Consider the following 25,901-nt stretch of genomic DNA (forward strand, 5'->3'; position numbering starts at 1 on the left):
ATTACACTAAACAGTTCTTTCAAAAGTTCCTCACAGGTGTTATCCTTTGGGCCAGTGTGTATCTTCAATCAAACTCTGGCTGTGGCTCAGCTTACGAGTTGTGCAACAAAAAAGCTACGTGAACATGTAAAACTATGGCAGAGAGCAAAGATGAAACAAATCTACTGCTTTGGAAACCTACCAAATGATCTCTCCAGACATTTTCTCTGCTATCTTGTAATATCTTAATTTTAAATGCACCAGCTGCTTATCGTGCTCTGAACTGGTATTTTCAGCCCAGCTATGGTTTCCTAGCTGTTGTAACGATGGCAGAGACAGTTGCTCTATTGCTGTGTTTGCTATGTTAATATTTCCACCCCAGGAGTCTCCCTGGGACACAGAACTAGTGTCAGGCTGCTGCTTGGTAACAACTTTTGTTTTCCAAGTCCTCATTTCTCCACTTAAATTATAAGCAGTTGAGGCCTCCTGATTTAGTCATGTTTAATGTAGGTCTTAATGGCAGTGAATCATCTTGGAGTAGGTACCTCAGTGACACTCTGATAGCAGTGCAGTTACACAGATATCCCAAATTGTTACTGGTTATAAATCCTGGTTGAGCTTTCAACAGCTGTTAAGTTTTGTAGATGAATTCTGCATTGCCTTTTGCAGTGGAGGCCATCCCATGAAAAAAGATTACATCCAGGAAGGTCAGCGTCTTTCAGAAGAAGCCAACATAGTTTCTCGTACTAGGTGTGGTCGTTTTCCTGACTGATATGGAACATTTGAAGCACTGAATTCCTCCATATTTTTCTTACTTTTGGACTATCTTGTCCGCTAAGTGAAATGAGTTATCATGATGTATTTTACAGAAACCCTCCTAAACATAGGCTTATGCCACTAGGATACTATTAAGAGGTTTTTTTTTCAAGCCAGCTTCTTTTAAACAAACAAAAATTGGACTTGATTCATGTATTATAAATCCCCACTGGGTTATGCTGTTTTCATGACTAATTTCTCCCACTAACCACAGCTTTACAGCCTATGACCTTACAACAGCAAGCAAGCTGTAAGAAAACATGGGCTTGTTGTGATGGTTATGCCTTTGCTCATGTTCCAGGTCCCCTGTGGCTTGTTAACTCTCCACACAAATACTACTTCAATTGCCTCCAGGCCAACTGCAGTTGTTGAATTGCCAGGGATCGTGAAAGTAACCTGTCTCCACTGGACACTCCAGATTAAAAATAAAAGAAGTCATTCTGATTTATATTAAAATCAATATAGATTCTTCTCAATTTCACTGTATAAAACAGAATTCTCTAAAGGAAAACAAAATATCATTTTCAGTCTTTGGTAATCTCATATTCAGTCTTTACTGCAAATGATATTCCTTTGATATTAAGTTAAACTAATGACAGGCAATAGACACAATGAGAGACCTGATTGAAAAGAACTGGCATTTCACAAGCCATTAATACTTTATCAGCTACAAGTTGCTAAATATGTATTCACATTTAACTATAGCAGAAGTGCTGTTGCTGACACCTCACACTGGAAACTATTAACTATATTGTCAAAACTTGTTGGTCTATCCAATCATGTGAGTTACCTGGCTTCCTTTAAAAGAAAAATGTCAGGTTATCATTCAAATACAAACAATGACATGTTTGATAGTGTTCCTTCTAAATGGAGGTTTGGCTTCTTTATCCTGCATAATTACAGAAATGCAAGTCGTAACTTCCTATTGATCCAGAGGCACCTGATATGAAAGAGGTAAGTTTGGGAGAACAGTTGAAGGGTGGAGGGGAGCTCCTGTGGAATATTGTCTGCTAATACATTATGCATATGTGTGTGTATATATATATATTACCATATGTATTCTGTCTGACTGCACCACTGTATAGGAGTAGGTAATGTGAATTCTCAGATGATGAGACATGAGGTTTCTAAACACGTCATTTATCATAACCATACAATTTCAAGCTAAATATTTCTTAGGTTGGCGTATTTCTGGAAAGAAGATCTAAATTATGAGGAAGTAGCATGAGCAATTTAGTGGTTGAAGCCTTGTGAACTGATACTGCATCTGTGACCTACAATGGTGTTGGGGCATGACATGCTATGAGTAAGTCATTAAAACGAAGTCAGGCACCTTTGATCATTAAGAAATCTCATTGCACTGCTTGCAAGAGTACATGAGATGTTAAACTTGGCTTCTGGACAAGTTTTAAATTGGGCAATTTAAATCTGTTTGGCTAATTCAGATGGGGTAATACTCCATGCTATTTTTGTATCTACAGGCTCATTAAAGGAAATCTTTTTTCACTTCTCTCCTGAACTGTAATGTGTAGTATTGCTGACAAGAACTTTTTTCCCATATTCCCACAATACATTAAAAGCACACATATTCAGACTCAATTTATAAGTAAGGACTTTGATATGAGATTGAAATCCTACTTTTATGTAGTCTGCAAATTCATACATTAATTTCCTAAGGACACAAGTAAGATACATTGGAGACACCTGTTTAATAAAGAATAAAATTCAGATTCAGGTAGCCTATTTAGGTGTCCAGAATAACCATCTTATCTCAGCTGGATTAATCCAGGCATAAAATTTATTCAGTGTGGATGTCTCTTCTGTTTGCTGTCTCTGTAAAGAGCCTTATTTCTGTTTTTTGGCTGCTGTCTGAGTTTAAGGTTCTCAGTAAGGAGATTTCAGCTGAATACTGACTCAGTTATAATTAGAGAATTAAAAAAAGAAAAAAAGAAAGGTGGCAACAGATCTGGGTTGTCCTCTTTATAACTTGGATTACCTGAATCAGACCTTTATAGCCTGATCCTTCCTTCATAATTCAGAATTACTCTGAGGTCTTTTCTTAAGTGGGAAAAGACATGTCTCCGGACAATACCTCCTGTTCAAAGCTGCTGACGTTGGGCCATTGTTTGAAAGTCAATATTGTTGTGGACAGAAAAAAGAACAAGCAGAGAAAAGACCAGTTCTATGTCTTCCCACTGGGAGGGGAGGGATCCAGGTCTTGTTTCCTGCTCCAGGAACCCAGTATGTCAAAGAGTTAATAACTGGAACCACACCTAAGACTTGTCCCATGCAGTGGTTGCACCTTTGTCAGGGGGAAACAGAATTGTGTGTCAAAATGAGAATATTAGCCCTTAGGTACCACTAGAAGTACAAAGTGTACATTATATGTTTTCAGCACTTTCATTCTGTTTAAGTCCCAACACAGACGGTAATCTAGGGTGTCTGAATCTTTCTGTTTCTGATTTTCTGAGAAGTGATAGACTTAAGTGTTTTCTCAGTCTCTGCAGCATACGCTACAAAAGTAGCGTGTGTGACACTTCATCAGTTAATGCATATTTAACAAAATAAACATTCTAAATGAGAATCTTATAGCTTAACTTTGCACCCTTATATCCAAAATGAAAGGCATATTTGTGATGCACTTGGCTATGCAGTACAAATGACTGATGACTGAAAGTAAAGGTCAAGTTTAAATCAGGAACTCTTTCTGTATTCATCATCCCATGATGAATAAGTGAAGCAATTATTAAGATTTTTAGCTAACCAGCAAAATGTTAATTGTGTCACTCAGACACTGAGTGACTTGTTGCAAGCATCTGTATTGAATTAGAGAACCATATTGAGTTTGAAAACTATGAATATTATATGTTTTCGTCCAGACCAATGAAATATTACACTTTTCCATTACGAACTCAAGCAATTCTTTGTTAATTTTCGCTGCAGGAATCTCTTCTTTAATCACTCATCAAGACAGGACTTTCTAATGTTTGAATACTAATTTTAGGTGTAACTCTGTACTTTAGTTTTTGTAATCCATACTTGGCTTTATTTCTTAAATGTAATAAGTGTAACTGCTAGACATGAAGGACACTATGTTAACACAATACTACAAAAATGAATTTTTGTTGGTGGGAGAATGTGCATAGTATATATGTAATTGATGGAACTAGTGAGATTATAAAATAGCTGTGCTTAGCAGCATTGCAATAATTTCAGTCCCTAATTTCAATGTTCTGAACAACAGAGTAGACTTGCCAGAAGGAATGCTAGGACATTCTTTTTTTTTTTATTTTCCTTTTTTAAATATATTTTTTCTTCCCCTTATTACAGAGAGCATGAAGTTTTGATGTAACTGACCCTTATAACAACTTCTGGTTGGCTACAGCTACAATGACACAGGCAAAAATATGAGCTAAATGAAGAGAAGATAAAGACAGAACATGACTGGCAAGTGGATATGGGAAAAGTGAAGAAAGGAAATACTAGGTGTGATGGCCCAGTTGGTGGCTTGGACTAAAGGATTAAAACTATGCACTGAAAAACGTAAAACAAAAGGTGAAATATGTGACAGTGCTTTGGGCTGTGTAAAATGTACAAGTAGTATTGTCCCAGGTGTTTTGGTCATTCATCACTACTTGGAAAAAAAATAAGGAAAATTGTCCTTAGAAATAATACTCCCTGGCAGACGTGCATTGAATCATCTGATAGGTCTTGTCTGTGTCTTATTTCTGTGGTTTAAATCTCCCCATGCTATGGCTAATGTTCACATTTCAACATTTTTGTGACGTTATTGTGAATTACTCTAGTACTCATATCTTTCAAAAATAGTATCTTTGAAGACAATTACTAGAGTTGAGATGCTTTTTCTGAGAAATAATATTCCATCATAATTAAGCACATAATTAAGCATAATTAAGCATAATTAAGATACTCAGGATCTGTTTATAAAACATATTTCTTCCACAGTAATTCTAACAAAGTTTTGTTAAGCGCACTGTTTTTTGGTCTGGTTTGTTTTTTGTTTGTTTGCTTGTTTGTTTTCCTGGGAAATGTTTAAAATGTAATATTTTTTTTTTTCAATTACTTCAAATGTTTTGGCAATTTTTAGAAAAATCTTTGCATATAAAACTTACAGTGTCATTCAGTGTGTGTTAAAATGAGAATGGAAGACATGCTTGTTTACTTTGGAGAAAGTTATAATAATCCTGTAAATGGTCATCAAGGAGAACGTAAAGCTTAATTTATTGCATATATTCTTTCTTTGGAAGCATTTCTCAGTTTATTGATAGTTTAGTCTATTTGCTACTGCTAGTGCAGTATTGTCACAAAGATTAATATTCAAGGATACCTCCCACTTTAAGACAGCAGTAATACTTCCTGTGATCTAGGTTTTACTTTTTGTATTGTATTCAGATATTTGCAACACTAAAGACATAAGACCTTTAGGGCAGTATCTAATACCTATGGTGCTTTATCTAATGTCTATGCTGGCTAATATCTCTTTACGTCACACCATATCACACTGTCATTCAAAAGTTAAATGGATATAATTTTATTTCTATGTACCTCTTTTTAGTGTGAGCTGTGGTTATAAAGCAAACAAGGTGTAAAGTTGCTTTAGGAAGAGTACGGTCAAGACTGCAGAGAGAATTCTATTATCTCTACATAAATTGATAGACATGTCAACACATGTCATTCAGGGTCACCCACAAGAACAAAAGGTTGGGGGAGGATATTTTTCAACAAGAACTAGTTCAGAGTATAGTACAAGACTGGTCAAGTATATGTTAAACTGCTCTGAGGAGTGTCATTTAATAGTCTTATTTTTTTTTAATCCTTAAAAGCTGAGTAAGAAAAAAAATATGAGAAAAGTGAAGGGAATGACTAATTGAGAGAAACAGTTATGCCAAGTTATAACCGCACACACATATAAAACATAATGCCAGATTAAATCAGATAAGCCCTTTCTCTTTACAAGAATTAGTCCAGGTTAAAACCAAGATGTGTTCTGTATTTTGTCCAGACTGGTGATTCCTGTATTTCATTGATCTCAGCAAGAAATGAAAAAAAAAAATCATTCCTGAATCATAGTTTATTGTCTTGAAAGATACAATAATGCATTTTGGAAATGTACTAGATTAGGTATATTTCATATCAGCTATGTCCAGTTTACTTAATTAGAAAAAAAAACCCCTTCCTGACTGGTAGAAACATGGGCTGGATTCAAATGTAAAACTGGTACTAAAAAAACATTGACCGGAATTTACAGAAACCTAGAAAAAATGTTAACATACATTCTCTTTCTAGTAAGATAATTTTCTCCATTTAAATCCATTGGCTTTACAAACAATTTTTAATAGCATAAAAGGAAGAGAAAAAAAAAAAAGCCATAACAAAGCCACAGGCAGAGCAGCATACAATGCCTAATTCTCATGCATAACTAATGCCATTTCACAGTCTTCTTTGATGAGGCAACTGCTAAGGCAGCTGGTTCCTTCCCCCTTCCTATGATAGTACCTCACTCACACTTTGGGGCTGTCAAATCTTTGCAGATAGGAGACCCAGTTTAAGCTGCCCTGCTCCTGTTAACCACTGCTTATCACTCCTCTCGCCGCTCCTAATGCCGGGGCCTGCCCTGAACAGCTATTTTAGCTTTGTTAACAGGTTTTGTTCCTTCAGTTCTTAGTAAAAATGTGTCCAACACTCTAGGGTTAATATGGTAACCTCACATGAGAGACTAACAAACAGCCTTTCCTGTTCTCCATCTGTAGAAATCTCTAATACGAAGTCATCTGCCTTCTGTACTGTTCTTTGTTCTTAATTTTTTTCATACCAATGCGAGAAACTATTGCTCAGTTCACGTTGGCCACCACCCAGGCACACTCTGAATAGTGAGTTGGTTTAAAGTCCCAGATGTTATTACAGTGGAAAAATGTTCTCGATTCTATGAAATGATAATTTTGATAACCAAAGTGCTCTCCCACAACATAATAGTATATGTAAAATAAATGTGTTTCAGGCCTGCCTGTTTTTCCCTTCCTGATTTTGAATTTGCGGTTTACTTCAGAATAGCAGTTATCTGTATGTGTCATTATCCAGTTTCTGTCACCTTCAGAAACTTGAAGTGGAAGTGAAACTGAATGAACTGAATAAGAGAACAAAATCAAGGACATCTAATTCTTTCTAAATTCAGCTAAAATAAGCAGTGTGTGTGTGTGTTACTAAAATGGCACAATAGCTGTGACATGACGAAGGAAATGTTTTGAAATCACCATTTACCATCTTAAACCCCACTATATGTTATCAGGTTCTCTGCTACCAACAGTATAGCCTGAATGAGTAACCATATTCCAGGGTGTTTCTGCATTACAGTACCGTAGTCAGAAGTCATAATCAAATTATGCTTACAAAAATACAAAATTAAATATGTCTATATTTGTATTCACTATATAGTGAATATAGCACTTAGATTTCTTTTAGAGACATATGTTCGTTCGATCAGCACAGCTATTCTATTTCTCTGCTCTGATCCGTTTTAGCTTTCGTGTTCTGTTAACCAAATTCGGAAATATAACCTCACAAAGGCTTAGAAACAAACTTCAAAGAAAAAGGAAGACTGCGAAAAGTGAGTTTTAAAATGTTACGAGCATCTGGATTTTGATATTGTGGAAACAGACGGGAAATTTATCAGCATTTTTTTTTTCCGAATGGGCAGCACCTGCAGCCCACAGGGGATAATATACTTCAGCTCCTGTGGGAAATACCCTGTAGACTGTTACCATCCTGAAGTTGTAATTATAGCCCCTTGTATCAAAGAAAATGTTGATTTTACACATTTAGTACATTTGAAAATGAATCCAGCCACAGATGGGCCTGATCCAGCACCAGTAGAAATCAATGGGAAGGCTCTCACTGATTTCAGTAAGCTTCGTACTTGACTGTAATTAGAATATGCAGATGCGCATCTTTTCATGAAGCAAGTCAGTAGGACAATGAAAGGGTAGAAAGTTAATAATACACTTGAAGTCGCAGCATGTGGCTGAATACTAAATACTGTTTAGATGGGCTGAGCTACGTAAAGTGTTGCGCCCTCAGCAAGATCCTGAAATGCTTTACCTTAGTGAATTATTTTTCCTCTGTGTTGCTTCAATTTTTTGCAGAGAGCGTTTTGTATTTTGTGTTCAAATGCTTTTCGATTTGAAAAAGTGCCATAGTAAACTACCCCATATATAAAGAGTCAGTGTTTATATTTGTGTTTTATAAATATAAATAGTCAGTGTTGTTTTGAGTCTGCTGTAGGCAGTCCTTGTTTGATGTATGATTATGATGTTATTTACTTGTATACTTGCATATTTTATCCAAATATTATTTTGTGAGGTGTGTATATGAGACATATCACGTCAGCGGGTAAGCCATGTGTAAGAGTCTAACAATACCTTCTTGCCTATCTGGAGTAAATTATAGGGCAGTAACCCTGAATACTGTATGTTATCACCCTTGAAATTTGAATCTCTGGCACTATATTTTGTATTCTCTCACGAGCATTTGTGAAGGAGTGTAAATACAGTCCCTACTACATGGTTTAAAGATTGCTCTAGGCAGGCTATTTCACATGGGAAACGTGGCAAGATATAAAGTGAAGCCAGCAAAAATGTGTTCAATATTGCCATCAATGAACAGAAAAAAATGGTTTTAAAATGCTATATTTAAACAAATGGGAAAGGATAAGCGGAATAGTCGTGTGTGAGAGAGGCACTGACACTGAAGGCCGTAGAGAAGGGGAAGGATTCAAAGCTGAGAGGACCTGGTTCAACCCTGAATAAAAGCAATTGCAGACTGACCTGCTCCCTCACAAACTGATGATGAATTCAGGAAAGCCTCTAATCATTTTGTTCTGAAAAAGGGGTGAATGATACCTTTCTCCTCCGCTGCAACAAAGACATGCTATACACATTAACAGAATTAATATTCTGGAATGATCCCTACCTAGATTAAGTGCAGAAGAAGAGTTCTTACTACATGCTGCAAAGGTGAGTGACATCAGTTTTTACAGTTTATTAGATGTTTCAAATGAAGGTGGTTTAAATTCTGTGAGTGCGCCCGCTGTCAAGCTTAAATGAGCGGTAGAGGTGAAAACAGAATTTAAGGGTTCTAGTTTCCAAGGTTTAGACCAGATCACGGGATCAAATTGTAGTTACTCAAATTTTTGCTGACAATAACAGTGGGAATAGACTTCATCCTTTTCTGAATAGCAAATGTTTTCTGGTTGGTTCTGCCATGCAGCTAACAGTACTTTAACAGAAGAAGTCCTTCCGCTATTCCCTCTGCGGGGGGGGAAAAGCCTATCCATCCAGTTCTCTTAATGACAAGCTGAGTGCCAAGGTGTGTTTTTCAGGGTAGCACAATGTATATAAAGGGTCAGAAGGGAGCAGCTATGTGTTTTGGCTTGCTTCTCAGAAGGCTGGCCAGCTGTCTCCCAGCATAATGTACGCATTGAGACAGCTGGACAAAGTATTTCGGAAACATGTGGGAGCAGCATATGTGTTGTTACAGGTCACTTGGTTACTCATGCTGTGGAACGCCTTACAATTCCTGCACGTGGACTCGTGCCCCAGAGACGAGTCCATAGAAGCTCGCGCCATGGGAAATTAACTGATAGGCAAGGGTTCAGCTATGCCTTAATTCAATATTTAGCAATATACTGAGGAAGCTGATAAGTTTGGCAGAAAAAGTTATCAAACAAAAGAACTGGGTGCCAGCTGTAACACGTAACAGAGCTTTGGTGTCTGCGTTGTACTTCTGGAAAAAAACTTTAGACGTAAAGTCTCTGCTTTCTTTTTTAACACTGAGGTTTTACTTAGTTTGGAAATTCTTATACACATTTGTTCAACCGGTATTTTAGAAAATACTACAGCCAGCTAAATTGCTGCAATTCTATTTTTTTTTAAAAGTTATTTTTCTGCTCTGGCCAAATGGTATGAACACAGCTTTCATATGTTCTTTTCTTAAAGTGTGACACTAATTTTACTCCAGCAATCTATTACTCCCTTTACAGATGTTATACCTTCTAATGGTGTGGTGTCCATTTTTTAGCAAATATTTGCAACAGAAAGACTTTTTCACAGAGGAAAATGAGTACCAGATATTTTAATTGTCTGATTCATGCTCTTCATTCTGTCTTGTTTCATGAAATCTCTAAAGCAGGTTAAGAAACAGTATGAAATCACTATCCCACTCACATACAAAGAATGTGTGGAAGATCACAACTGCACATTTTATGAACAATCAGATGCACATGAGTTATTTTATTTCACGTAATTTAAAAAATACTGAACATAACACTCAGAAAAGGAATGCTGGAATAAGAAAAAAAATGAGGCATTGTAAATCATTACTATCTTTAAATATGGTTTTTCACTAACTAAAGAGCAGAAAGCAAAATTCTTTTCCACTACATATTTTTATTTTATTTCCATTTATTGACAATTCTTCAGGTTTTTCCCGGATACTTTTCCCAGAATTTGTCTGTCCTATGCCTGTACTGAGTAGGTTGCAAAATCCTTTTCTCCCTAGAGAGTACTTAATTCACAGTAACTGCTTTTATTTGGTTTTTTGTTTCATCCCTTTTTCTTGTTTCTTGCTGCTGTCAGTTCTTTATCCTGCACTCAGCTACGATACGATATTGTGCATTTCTAATCTTACAAGTGCTTTTCAATTTGTTTCCGTTAGTGTACTGTAAGATTTTTTTACTAAAATTATCAGCAGCCTCTCTTAATACACAGAAGGGACGTAAATAAAACTATTATCAACTCTGTAACTGCTCACCCATTTTCCTTTGTATGTGTAAGTAGTCATCACAACCTAGTAATATTCTTCATAAACCTAATTAAATACATAAGTACTTGAAAAATCAGAACCTTACCCAGAATTCCTCATGTCGAACAAAGTTGGGTGCAATTGTTTTCTTTGGGAAGAAGAGGGTTTCCTTAATGTTTCATTTGGCTGAGGAAGATAGAAAGGAATTCAAAGAATAATCAAAGAGCAATGAACACAATAAGGTAATATCTTCAGAGAAAGAGTATATTTCAAGCATTATGACCATATGTATAAGCTCATAAAATAGATATCTATAAAAGCCTAACAGGACATGAGACCTTTTTATGTTGGTGCTTGTAAATTGAGGCTATCTCTTCTTGCCTGCTGTCCCACAAAGGAGCTGTGCTTCCTGACCTACCTCTGGTGTCTTTTTTTAGGCTATCGATAATGGAAGCCCTATGGGTTGCTAATATAATACCCTAGCACACTGAGAACATTGTGTTATCTAGTGACAACCAATATGAGCGTAATAACTTTTTAATGGCTAAATGCACATGCAAACAGCAGGTTCCCTGGTCTCGGGTAATTATTTTTCACAGCTAGATCTAGATCCTGAATCCTTTTTTCCGGGCTACCACCTCGCAGAATGAGTGGCTTTTAGTTGTCCATTCAGTCTGAGGAACTTTAGGAAAGAAAAGAAACTTGACAAAATTTTTACAGAACTTTTTCTATGGCTGGCATCGGGCAGTCAGTTGTGAGTGATATATGTTTGTTTGTTTTACCCTGTCAGAAAAATCCCTCAAAAAAAATATAAATGCAACCTCTGACTTACAAATGTGATAAAAAAAAATAAGAAAATAATTAAGAGAACAGTTAAACCAGTGTTCAAATTATGAACTATTTAAACTCTTTAGTTAGAACTAGGACATATAATTGGGAACATTTTCACTGGTTACAGATCAAGGCTAGATCAGTATATCTTCCCTTTAAAGTCAGAAATTCTGTACTGTATCCAAGTTTTTCATCTTTAGTTTTAATCCATTATAGAGAACAATGAGGCCATAAACATTCTTGTAATAAGGACTCTCTAATAATTAGATTTTTCTTCTCTCTTTTCGCTGAATTCTGGAACATTGCCTTCACCATCTAATTGAAAGGCCTAGTAACATAACACATAAATATTCCTGCTTCTTTTTAAATGTCTTAATTTCCTTTGTTGTTGTTGTTATTGTTGTTAACATTATTTCTAAGCATATACATTCAGAATCTCTATCCCCAACATACACATATGTGACCTTGTTTTCCCAGGGTAAATTAAGAAATCTGCAATTAATTGTAAGAACCAGCACTGTTTTCTGAGACTATACTATGGCTTCCAGTCAAACAAATTCCATAACCAGTTGAAGTTACATCTTCTTTTAATATAAGTTCAAAGATACTATCAGTTTGCCAAGAGGGAAAAAACCTCACCCCAAACAAACAAAAACAACAAAACAGTCCCAACAAAAAGAAGGAAAAAAGCTACCATGAAGAAAAGAATAAAAAGATCTTTCTGCTCAAATGGTCTGTGAAAATTATCTCCAGTTGTACATTGATCTTAAAAAGAGAATGCTAAGAACAATGAGCTCAGTTTTCATCTGACTGCTATCGGTTTAACAGAATATCTGTGCTTATTTAAACATTTCTCCTTATGCCGGGCCAAATCAGAAGTCCATGAAAACAAGTGGAAGTCTTCCTCTACTTTCAGTTTGCTTTGAACCTGCTCCTATGCCAATGTAATTAAAGAGAGAAGTGGTCTGATACCTCAATGACAATAATTTCTTAAACTTCCTTAAAGGTATCTCCACTATGCATTTAGCTCCTCCTCCCAAAGTTTAGGTGCCTAGTTTGAAGGAAGGTAATGAAATTCCTTCTAAGATAAATGTTAATTATTAGTTAGCAGAAACCTTACCTGCCCAGGTCTGCACAATAGTTGGAATATTTGCAGTACGTTGCAATTGTAAGATAAGGTGGACTTCACATTGCTCACATTCTCTTTTATTTAACTTTCCTGAACATTCTAAGAGAGTTTTCCTGAATTCTTCGAGCATTTATGTTGTTGCTATTATTTTCTTCCTCCAAGATTTCTGAAAAAAAAATACAAAGATATCTGGTGATATCCGTAAAATCTGTATTTTTCTAAGACATAAAATAAGTGTAAGAAGAGCAGTACAAAGAAAGAAGGAGACATGGTTAAGTGTTAGCTTCATGGTCTTGTTATCACTGATTCTGGGAAACGTTTATTCTAACAAATGGAATTTTGTGTCTCATTTCTTGTCAGCAGTGAGTAGTGAGTGTTCCCATAAAACCCAAAAGTTGTTTGGGTTTCCTTCAACCATTAAAGCATTTGAATTTAAATGTCCATTGGTGTGTGCATGATGGATTAGTCATGCGACTCTTAGAAACAATAAGTGTTATGAATTTATTCCATTGCACATGGTGAGGAACACATACCCTTTCAGGATGAAGTACCATATGTTAGGTTTATCTTTAAAAAAACCCTGATGTGTGGAGAGAAATGAAATGATGAAAAACTTAAATGGATTTTCAAATATGGAGAGTGGACTGGAGTGTTCCCTCAACCACCTTGCTAGCTGCTCGAAGGCAGCGAAATCATATACTAGATATAGGCAAAATTACCTCCATAATTCTGTCAGTGTTCCCCTCACAAATAGTAGCATTGCTACTTTAACTGTTCCAAATACTTGCTCTCTAGATGTATAGCTAATGACAGAAGTGCGTCTTTTGCATGAATAGAAGTAGATATTTTATGGGACTTCTGGGGAAAACCACATAGAACTCAATGGAAGTCTCGACAATCCTTACATGTTAACTCTCTCCATTCACATTTTGTGAAGTTGCTGATAACAGAGTCACAAATTCTTCCTAAAGTTTAATAAAGGCTTTGCACTGGTCTATTAAATCATAACTATAATTTAGGATATTATTTTTTAGCTGAGTGTTTAAACAGTGGTACGCAGGGGTATATGGAGCACATCTAGCACATCTACCTGTGCCCCTTTGCCTACAAAATCTCTAGTAAGTAGGTTTTTGCAAAAAAATGTGGAGTATAAAGGTGGCAGAGAGGGCAGAAAATATCTTGTACATTTATTTTTCTTTCAAATGTCCCTCTGCAACTGTTGGTACAATGTTTTCCTGCCCTCATGTCAGAGCAGCAAAACCACAGGCCCCAAAAGAAATCCGACTTCTTTGTTGTTGTATTTGTGATGCCATTTGCAAACGTATTGTAGTGCAAATAGATACAATGAGTTTTATGTCAGAAAGACTGGCCAGACAATAATCCACAATCAACTGCAAATTATTCAGGTTTTGTACCAGTTCATTTAGTACATAGGGAGCCAAGCCTGAAAATCACCGAATTACAGTGTGAACTGTAGTTATAACTAGATTTCTGGTTTTCTAGATTTTTAAATTTTCAGGGTTTTGTTTTACTTTCAATTTCACATAGAAAACCTTACATAATGTGTAATAGGAATCTTTTTCAGTCAGTCCACTGAGATACCTGAAAAAAAAGACTCCAAATGCTATTTAAGATCCCAAAGGGTATTGCAATTTAAAAGAAAATAGCTCAAATGCAATTTTACTTCAAAGAATAACCTGTAGGTTTATTTTTTGCTTATGTGACAACTTTCTACAACAGCTGAGAGCTTTTCTGAGTCATTTCACTAGGATATGATAGGAACAAAGAACTAACATGCTGGTATGAAAAAAGTTTGTTGTTAAGGCTTACTAAACTTTACTGGGAGATTATCATATGTAAAAACCCAGAGAGATGTCCAACTCCCATAAAAAATATTTCTATTACAAAATCTGACTTTCTTTATTTGCTAGCTAAAGCACCACATGTGTCATTATTTGTGCTTTATATTTTCCTGCTCTCAAGAATGACGGAAGCCTATTGATGTTATCCACAGCAGCCTTTTATGAATAGATAAGTATGAAGAACATAGATGTGCTAGATCTCTCCTACTCTTCACAGGCTATTAGATACATAAAAGCAAGTCTGAAATAATCCCTGTACTTCTAGAAGCTTTGTGGTTGTCTGAATAAAAATGTTTCTTGAACTTCTGCTGTAGGCATCCCTAAGTGCATTGATAAGTGTCCAAGTCACAAAGTGAAATGTAGCTCCCTCTGTTTGACACAAGGACCTTAGATTTGGTATAAGACTAAGATCCTTCGGTGTCTATATGTTACTCAGTTATCTAAATGACTATTACAGTGAAGAACTTGTGTTTTGATTCAGTTACGTAAATATAAACCTCTAGAACCACTTGAAGTGACCAAGATGATCAAAATATACATGGAAGAAGCTGGCAGATATGACACAGAGGTTATGAAAGAATCATGTCATTCTGGATCAGTAGTTGGAGGTCCGCCAGGATATTCCTGGGCATCTCAAACGTTACTGGAGGTCTATATTTAAGAAATTGAATTAAAAACCTGATCAATACAATGGAATTTAGAGATCTATTAAGGTGACACCAAAGTAGATGCTTCAGGAATTTAATTTGAGGTAAGTCAACCCAAAAATTAGGTATACATTTGTTCTTTTTTTCAGATTAATTGCACACTGGATTTCCTTTTCTAGATATAAACATCTGGTGTCATTTAAGCTGCACTGAGTAATTCTGCATTGCTACCACTCTAGAAGGTAGTTGATTCTCTTAGAAGTTCTGTACTGCACCTGCCAGCAGCACCAGAATGCTCCGATTTCACAGAGTTTCCCGTTATAGACCACCAACATCTGCAGTGGGATGTGATTGCATATGTGCCTGGTGCTATTCGGATGCCCTAGAGGCCCTATTATCTTCTAGCAAGGAGGGCAGGTGTCTTCTATAGGCTAGGAGGTATATGTGACAAAGCTATAAGGTGTCTTGGCTATCCTACAGCACCTTGCACAGCAGTAAAAGCCTTTGTTTTGAATGCTGAATCATGCCACTGGGTCTTTTGAGTTGTTTCCTCACTGCATTTATTAGACATCAGCTTCTTCTAATGGGAGTCCAGACACTTAATTTAAACATATGTTCCTAATTTTAGGTGTCTTAATTTAGAGCTGAATCCCCCTCTACCATGACTAACACTTCCTTTTCTGTCAAGGGCTCACTTTCATTTTGATTTCTCTTAAACCTGCGTAGGATTAGTACCCTTTCCCTTAACCATTCTACCAGAAACAGATTTGTTACAGGCATTACATGTTTGGCATCTGAAAGAAAAAAGTTTATGTGACAGATCTTTAGACACTTATTGTATTTAAGTGGTATTTCTGCTGTACAACTGCAGTGGTGTAATTGCACTCCTACAACCATGAAGGGATAACTCCCCATGTGGGCACCCTTTCCGAAGAGTGATTTCTTTTTTTTTTTAAATAATTACACTGCATCCAAAGAAATAATTACACTGGAGGAGAGAAGCTGCTGTATTAAGGCAATGTTCACGTCGAAACAGAGAGTTCACAGGGGAGTTATACCTGTATAGCAGAACAATGTAGTTGTACTGCTATAATTCTCCTGGATGGTGTCCCTAAGCAGACGAGTCCAGGAATCTGGCATTTCTCCCTTCTTTTCAATAGGATAGTGTTGTTGATAGGCATCCAGCTCACAGGGTTATTGGGCTGGTGATTTCCCTTTTCTCCGTACCATGGTCAGATACATCAGACGCCTGGAAAGAAAATTTCATGGCTAGAAAATTCAGTTGTTCAAGGAAATAGTAGTTTTATTGGCTGAAGATTCCTTTCAAGAAATAATATGTTCATGATTACTGCTTTTCAAGTGTTATTCCTTTACCTCTATATCCCATGAAGAAATTGAGTGGGCATCAGTATAACCTGCAGGTGATCTGCAGGTGTTAGAAAGGTCATCTTTTGTTCTGTTAGCTGGTCCAATAAAAAAACAAGCTGTCCTTACAAACCTTGCTATTTACTTAAGCTCAAAAACAACAATGAAATGGATAACACAACGTAGCTAAACTAGCAGAGGTACATATGGGCATTAAATAGGAATATGAATGTGAATATTAATTAAATATAAATATGAATACAAATAACATAAATATAAACACACACACCACATTTCACAATGTTAATTTTGAAATAAAATATTGATCTAATGAGGGTCATACAGAATCACAAAATCACAGAATTGTTGAGATGGCAAGTGACCTGTGGGGGGTCATCTGGCTCAAGCAGGGCCATCCAGACCAGGTTGCCCAGGACTGTGTCCAAGTAGCTTCTGAATATCTGCAAGAATGGAGGCTGCACAACCTTCCTGGGCAACCTGTGCCCAGTGCTCAGTCACCCTCATGGTAAAAAAGTGTTCCCTGGTGTTCAGATGGCACGTCCTGTGTTTCAGTTTGTGCCTGTTGACTCTGGGCATCGCTTTCCCTGGGCATCGCTGAAAAGAGCCTGTCTCTGTCCTCTCTGCACCCTCCCTCCCTCTGAGCCTTCCCCAGGCCAAACAATCCCATATCTCTCAGCATTTCCTCATAGAAGAGATGCTCATAGTCTTTGTGGCCTTCGTTGAACTCTCTCCAGTATGTCCATGTGTCTCTTGTGTGAGAAGCCCAGAACTGGACACGGGACTCCAGATGTGTCTCACTAGTGTTGTGCAGAGGGGAAGGATCACCCCCTTGCCGCTTGTTCATCTTGTAAGACACCAAACTTTTATTTAAAAATAAATTTAAATTATTACATTTAGGACCAGACATGCACAACAGTCTCAAATCTGCACAGCATTGTATGTGGGCAGTTTGACATACTACAAACAACTGGTAAAGCCAATAGCAACTTATTTGGAATTCTTATTGTAAATACATATGGCTAATTATAATTCACACACACTGTTCTTTTTCTTTTTTTTTTTTTTACTGAATTAATGTTAATCAGTTAGCCAATGCCTGTTCTGATTTGTTCCATTTGCGATGTTGCAGATTGCACGATACATATAAAGATTATGTTACAGTAAAAGAAGCAAACAAGATGTGAAGCACTCCCATTCGAGATTTAACAAGTTAGCATATTTTTCAAACATACTACTTTGAAAAAGAAATGTTGTTTGATCTCCATGGTAAGTTTAAATGAAATTCAGTGCATTTGAGATTGTATCTTTTTGCGTGTGTGAAACATTAACTCAAAAGGCATTGGAATGAGCACTGTCAATTGAACTAAAAATCACCTGCAGGATAAGAAAAAAAATAATCAAATGTTGGTTGAGTTGCAAATTGAGAAAAGATGTCTTTTGATTTATCTTATTTTTCCGTCCTTTAACAAGGTGAATTAGGAGCAAATTATTAATGCAGTAAAAAATGCTCAATGCTACTGAATTCAGATGCCAGTAACAATAATGGAAACAAAAAGAGATCAGAAACAAGTATGTACACACACACACAAAAAGTTTGCATCCTTTGTTCTGACACAACATTGTTGGCACATAGGCCAGTGTTATTTCACCTGATAGGTTTTACTGAGATGTGAGAATCTACTTAGTGAGTTTTAAAACACTGAATGTCATAACTGTGCTAAGTAAAAATCAGCTCCTGCTACTGTCCCATCAACCCTCAATTAATTAAACTTGCTATCCATCACCTTTCTACTCTAGCATTACTGCATAAGAGGCATAAAAATATCAAAACCTTAAGATTAGAAGATAAACCCCAAAACTTTCAAAAATTCCATAATGATGAATTTAAACGTGCACCCAATGTACTTATATGCCAAGCTTACATCTGCACATTATTGTTCCTTAAAGCTGTGGAAAACACAGTGGTTTTCAATTCTCCATTGGGTGCATCTAACAGAAATCAGTACTAGCTCTTACTCAAGACACAGATAGATATCCTCTTCCCTTAGTCCCTTGATTTTAAAAAAAACACAGTAATCCAGAGAACCATGTCACACTGAGTGTCATGACATCTGGTTTAGTGAGTATTAAAATCCTTGTGGAGAATGAACTTCATGATTCCTTAAATGAACCTACTGAAATTCTGCCAGCTTGGAAATAGACTGTGTAAGTGTAGGGGAGTAGTTGAAATGCCATCATCTGCCTTTACGTTAGAAAGATACAGTGATAATAACTAAAGGAAGTGGGATTCTGTCAGGAATTAAAGCCAATATCATCAACTTTCTGAGTTTGCTTTATCAGATTATAAAATATGAGACAAATCATATGAAAATAGATAGTATTTTAAGCCAGATTGATATTGGTAGTGTACGTGAAGCTGAGGCATTTGTGGAGGAGTGAGGTGGTACTAGAGAAAATTATGATCACCTTCTTAGTTATCACAATGTGTTACACAGGAGCCGATTGTAGTTCTCCCTTGTAGGTAGAAAGCTTAACTGCAATGCTATAAAACATACACTTGAAAGATAAATCAATGTGTGTAGCTTCAAGCTTAACAGTACTTGGAAGACTGAAATAGTAAAAAGGGTTTTTTCCTGCAAATTTACCTAACAGTTGACTGTCTTTTAGTAGCTCATTCTTAAAACTACATTCCTTAGTTTCAATAGAAAGAACACAAATTAATCTGTATTTTGTAAGATTCACATATCAACATATAATATTGCATATTTTAAGGTATTTTACCCTGAAATCTTTCAAAATAGTTTTTCTATGTCATCTCTCCTAAACCAGTAAAATAATAATGAGATTCTCTTAGACAACCCGTGATTTGTTCTGTCATCATTACCACACGTGCCAGCATCTTACACATGTTTCTGGGTAAATCCAGTTCTTCCAAAGAAAAAAAAAAAAAAGCATCCAAAAGACAGACTTTGGTGGTGAAATGACAGGAATAGGGTTATCTCTGTCAACCAAGTAATCCCACGTCTCCTTTCACCATGCTCTTCTGCACTGATTTATGAGCTCTGTGTAGAGCCCATGTCAAACAAAGTTACAGTAACACAGTGAACTCCCAAGAGGTAGCACTGTTGAACCCTGCAGACCTTCACAAGAAGTGTTTTCTAAGATTCTGTACAATTGGTGTCAGATTGAATACATCTGGGATAGATTTAGACCAAGCTTATTTCCAGCAGAGCTGTCCAACTGTTCAACACTTATTGAAAATCATTCTTATCCTTGAGATAACTGTGATCTATTTATCATTTTTAATTTATAGAGATCCATGAAAGGGATTATGATTCTGTGACAATTAGGAGAAAAAAAATAAATGGAAATCATCAAAGTGAATGTTGAACTGAGAATATAAACTAAAAAAAAACCTGTTTATAGGTATCCTCTATGGGCTGTTCACTGTTTTCCGTATGCATGTAATCTGTTGGAGATGTCATTATCTTCAATAAAATGAAAAAGCGAGGAAGACACAGATGTGCTATGTTCCTTACAAGCTAAGAAGAAGGATGAAATCTGTCTGCTGTCCTCCCTGAGAGCAGACAGCAGCACAGAAAAATACAGAAATTCAATGGAGAGAATCAGCTGTACTTGATATAAGGCTGGAATACTGCCCTTTGAACGCTGAACAATAGCAAAGCTCCTTGCACTTTCAAAACCTTTCTTTATTTATTCTGAAGTGTACCTTACCACAACCAGTGAGCAGTTCGTACAATTTAATCCATAGCGTATAACTTCTTTCACCTGCTGTATTTCCTTGCTTTTTTCCCTAGATTGTTAATGGGCAGAGGAGAAAATGAACATGGCAAATATAGTCACTATTGATGTGTAAATTTAAGGCAAAAATAGATAAATCTAGTACATGGGAAAGAAGTAGAAGAGCTAGTAGATTTTGTTGTTTCTCAGTAACTGTACATTCACCTAGCTAGTAATTCAGTCCTAAATTAGTACTTCAGAGCTCTGAAGCAGTTCATGTGCTTGGGTTAATGTTGAGTTAATGTTTTGTTCTGGGGTGTTTATTTTATTTTTTGTTTTTAAACTCTGTTCAAAAAATGTTGAGCCTTGGAAAATATTAAAAGGTGATATCTCAGTTAAGCTAAGTACCATATCAAGGGAAAAGTTAAGCACTAGAAGATGTTCCAGTTTGAGTTTTGTTTAAATTCAGTCCTTGAGGTAGAGCTACTCCCTGAGAAGTTGGTATTGAGTGTCTGGAAAGGAAAGTAACATAAAGAAGAGTGTTCCTGTCAGGGTCTTTTTTCATCTCTTTTTCTACGGCAGGTGTGAGTGCAAATAAAAATGGCTTATACTTGAAATAAGCCCAGACTTCCTATCTATGATTTTTCCTTCGCTGTAAAAAGCAGTCTATGAGACCTCCAAGTGCTTACTGCAACTAAGCAGAAAGGAGAAACAATCAGGGCACTGATGTCTGCAGAGTAATAAAGGAAATCAAACTTGTCTAATGTAACAGCTTTAAAATGTTGTCTTTCTCCAGATTTGGTACCTGTTCTTGCCTGACTTATCTTGACTGCTTCTCCCTGTCTTCTGAAAACAGGTAATTCTCCTCCCACAGGACTCCTTCAGGCCTCACCAGTCCTCTCCAGGCTGTTTTCTGCCTCCCCTTTTAGCTGCACCAGGGCCATTTGTCTCACCTTCCACTCAGTTTATAGGCTAGCTGTCTTTAACACTAACCTACCCCGATACATGCAGTACTCGCCTCCCAGTGTCCCTTTCAGCCGTCGTTATTCTGCATGTCCACAATAAAGGCAAAAGTTGAATTTTGTTCTCCTGGGGAAAATCCGTTATCAGCAGGATTCCAGTGTGTGAAATACTGACAGCAAACGTATAACGGCTTGTGAGGATTTCACTACAGTGATTTGAATCCTTATTTGTTTTGAATCGTTTCAGGGTGAAACAATGTGGATGGGTACAGCATAATTTTAGGAGGAATATGTAGGAAGGTTTGAGTGTTAAAATCAATATGAAGAGAGCAACTCAAAGCAAAGGAAGTCATAAGCATAAAACCCCACAATGCTAGGGGACTTTGATTCACTTTTTTTCCCATAAATTATTTTCCTTCGTGTTAGATGAAAGACAGTGCTTTGCCTTCCATAAAATACAAATAGTCAGCAAAGGTATTTTCTGAATATCTCTCTCGTACTTGAAGCTTGTCTTATATTACAGAGTTGGAGGGCCTTTAGCTGTGAACTTGATCAACACTGAAAGACTAGAGACTCTGAGAGGAATGATGTCCAGAGAGTTAAATAATTTTGACGGGAAGTTCCTGGAAAGCTGACAGTTTTTAATTAAAACTCAGTTATGTACATCGGAGGCATTTTACAGATAGCAATGTTCATTCAGAGTTTTGTCTATTCTTTCTGGTATTAATATATGGTTCCAAAGGCAATTAATTATAACTATATCTCTTTAAACTATTTTGCCCATAAAGCTTTCAGAGACTTTTACATCATTCTAGGACACTATACATCATTTTAATACCTACTGAACACGATATTTTAATGTATTAACATAACTGTCTTGACATCCAGAATTTGGCACAAATCCTTAATTCTTTTCCAGTCTGTAAAGCTCATGTTAATGAATTATTAAAAGCCTTAATTTGGCTTGCAGAAAAGAGATGTCTGGAGCCACGTAAGAAGACGCTTTCTAAGGGTGGTATGCTCACTGGTAGCTCTTGCACCATGTTTTGCTCCTTCCTGCTATATTTATTTAACCAAATCAAAAAGTGGGTTTGCCTGTTCTTTTTCTTTTTTGGTAGGATAGAGTAACTGCTTGTTTCAATCTGAAATATTTAATTTTCTGTTGCTTCCAGCATTATTTAAGACTTCACACCTTTATTTGTCACTTTAACTGAATGATTTTTTTTAATGAAAAGTACTATCTTGGATAGATAGGCTGTTAAATGCCCTTTAAAAACACTTCTAGCTCAAAAAAGCATTTCACGTCCAAATATCTGTTGATTGCAACAGCCATCTATCTTCCTGCAAGACACAGATTTAAATCAGCTGTTTATAGCTGAAGAAGCAGCCTGTTCCAATGTTTGATAACCTTTTTCGTGAAGAATTTTTTCCTAATATCCAATCTAAACCTCTCCTGGCACAACTTGAGGTCATTTCCTCTTGTTCTGTTGCTTGGGAGAAGAGACCGACCCCCACCTCTCTACAGCCTCCTTTCAGGTAGTTGTAGAGAGTGATAAGGTCTCCCCTCAGCCTCCTTTTCTCCAGGCTGAACAACCCCAGCTCCCTCAGCTGCTCCTCATGAGACTTGTGCTCTAAACCCCTCACCAGCTTCATTGCTCTTCTTTGGACATGGTCCATTATCTCCATGTCTTTCTTGTAGTATTATTTCAGTTTTATTGTGTTGTTATAATTATTAAAAAATCAGAGGAACATGTATTAGAGACTACGTTAATATCCCTTGGTAGGGAGCTTCAGGCAGAACAACTTACTGTCCATTCTTTATGTGGCAAACTTTATGATTTATGAGACCTCAGTTTTTTATTTTTCTATTTTTAAACTCATATTCCCATGCATCCTTGAAAATCAGTTTGAATTTTATTAACTACACTACTACAAAGAGATGTCCTTTTAAACACTTGTAGTGATTTTAAACTTAACAACAAAAAGAACAAGTCATTAGAAACAGATTGAGAGTAGGGAGTAAAGATGGGAGAGAGCCAGAAATGAAAGCCCCTGACCTGATACACAGCTGATCACAGTCAGCAGTTCTGGAGCTAGTCATACAAATATTAATCCAAAAGATTTTTCCTGTGTATTAAATTACATCAGAAATCAGAAGACTTCATTTCATGTAGCACGGTTATTTTTAATTCTAATACAGCTCAGCTATGACAACATCACCTGGTTCTTTTTAAAACTGGAGATAGAGATGGCCTGGACCTCAGGGTGGGACACTGAATTGTACAGAAAGCCATTGGCTGGCAGGCAGGAGGAGAAATAGAAGAAATATTGAAGCTAGCATTTTGATTGAGATTATTAATAAACATAAGCACAGAGCTAAAATCAAATGTCCCAAAGTGTAAGAAGAATAGGAGCATATTTGGACACATGGGGAATATGAGTGCAGAGAGGTGGGAGAGCGAGAGGTTGCTTGCCATCATTTTTAATAAAACATTTGAAATTGGGAGGTTATTCTCCTTTGAGTGTAAAACATATATAAATACATCCTTGCTTCATCTGGTTGAGTCTGCACTTTATGGGAGTTCTCTTTGCACCATGGACCAGGATCCCCAGCCCTACACTTTCTGCGGTTTTGAGAACCTGTTTCACAGATATCATAAGAAATCATCCGACCAAAGGTGGGCATCTGAGTGTAGCGTTCCATAGCACTTCTGAGGTGACATTCAGTTGCTAGTGTTGACAATACTTAAGTAAATTAACTGTCCCCTGACAGTGCTGATTTCTGTACAACAGCTATGGAAAGAGAGAACCAATTTGAAATGTTAATGTGATGTAGACATCTCGGGTTAAGTCAGACAATGAGAATCACCCCCAATGTTATTTCAAATTATTTGTTCCATGAAAATTAACTGCTATTGGTTTGGTAATTTGCAAAATACTGTACAAGAAAGTCCTCAGGGTGATATTGCTCTGGCTTCAAGTTTAGCTTACATTTTATTGCTGTATCCCTAAGAAAACTCATTTAAACCATGGAAGTTACTGGTCTTTTTCAGTTTGCTAGCATTTCTGGGACACTAAAAGTGTAGTGATTAAAACAATAAAATCCATTTTACTTTGGCATTATATTGTGATTTTCAATCGGTCTAAAACTGTGATCACAGATAATTTTAAAATGAAAATACATTTCAAATGATGAAAACATTTAATTTTGAAAATATATTAAGAATTTTTTTTATCCCCACTTTAAAGGAGAAATACTGGCTTTATTAGAAATGTTTCAATTCAATAATGAAATAGTTTCAGCTGAATAATTTTGCTGAGTGTAATCTATACACACAAAAAGGAATTCAACATCTTAACAAAAAGAAGGAAGAAATAGAATACAGAAATACAGAAGTGTTTGAATCAAGGTAATATCAATTTTCCTGTTGAATGAAAATATTGGTTTTTTAGCATTATAATTAATTTATCGATTAATTTATGATATTTTATAGGTAAGGAAGAGCTTTGCATTTTCTATGTTATAAGTATAGGAATTTTTTTGTCTTTTTTTTTTTTTACCATACACAGAAGGCAGTAACAGTTCTATCCAGATTACTATTTATTGCTGCACTGTAGTGACAACATGCAGAACTAGTGTTATTATTTGTACTGGCAAAAATTAGCTATATATGTACAAACATGCATTCTTATGGTGCAATTATTCTATATGAAATCTGCATCAGTTACAGGAGGCATGGCTGCAGTCTGGGCAGGAAGGACAGGCCACATCTTTAAATCATTATTTAGTTTTACTTTGTAAATGTTCCTTGAACTATCAAAAGATCATTCAAAGACCACACAAGGTCTGGTGTTTAAAAGCTTTGGGAGATCATAACAGAATGAGATTTCTAACTGCTTCAGGCTTTGAAGATTTCTAGTGGTCTCTGGTGATTAATCCCATCATACTTATTATCATGAATTACAGTACATTATATGATTAGATTTAAATTTCATGATTCTTTTTGAGGAAAAAAAATTAGGTGCAGGTAGCAGAATGTGTTATGTTCCTGTATTAAAACTTAATGTTACTAGTGAACGTTTTAAAGTATCAAAAGCTTTACCTGACTTTTAAGTCTTTAAATCTATTTAAATGCACTTACACATTATGGACTTGGATGTTTGGATTTGCAGGGAGGGTTTTTTCAATGTACAGTGGAATGTAGATTTTCTTAATGCATTCTGGGCTGCAGTGGGAATATTTTTAGTATGAGCAAAGGACAATTATTAGTGTCAGTCCAGATCAGAATGTTCTTTGCTTAATTTCTAGGGCCAAGAGTTGCTCTTGGTCACACACAGACAACCCCAGGAGATGGTCACACGAGCGCATTCGAGACCTGGCCCTTTGCTCCCAGATGGATAAACTCACCCAACGGCAAAGCCTGGCTGTTCAGCAGCTGTGCCTAAATCTGGGAACACAGGAAAATTTTTCAGTCTGGATCTTGCGAGATTGAAACCCAGCTCTGTTCTTAAGGCTTAAGGAAAGGGAGAAGTTTAATGAAACTTATCAGCAGATGATTCCATCCCAAGCATTTAGAAAAAACATCCTTTTTTCCTGCAAGGCTGCCCCGGTTCCTAATTTTTGTGTACTACTCATGTGAAAAAAAAAAGAAAAGAAAAGAAAAAAGAAGGCAATAAGCAGGACTTGATTTATATTTTTTTGTTTTTCAGTTATTTACTCATTAATTACCGT

The sequence above is a fragment of the Chroicocephalus ridibundus genome, chromosome 1 (genome assembly GCF_963924245.1).
Source record: "Chroicocephalus ridibundus chromosome 1, bChrRid1.1, whole genome shotgun sequence".
Lineage (NCBI taxonomy): Eukaryota > Metazoa > Chordata > Aves > Charadriiformes > Laridae > Chroicocephalus > Chroicocephalus ridibundus.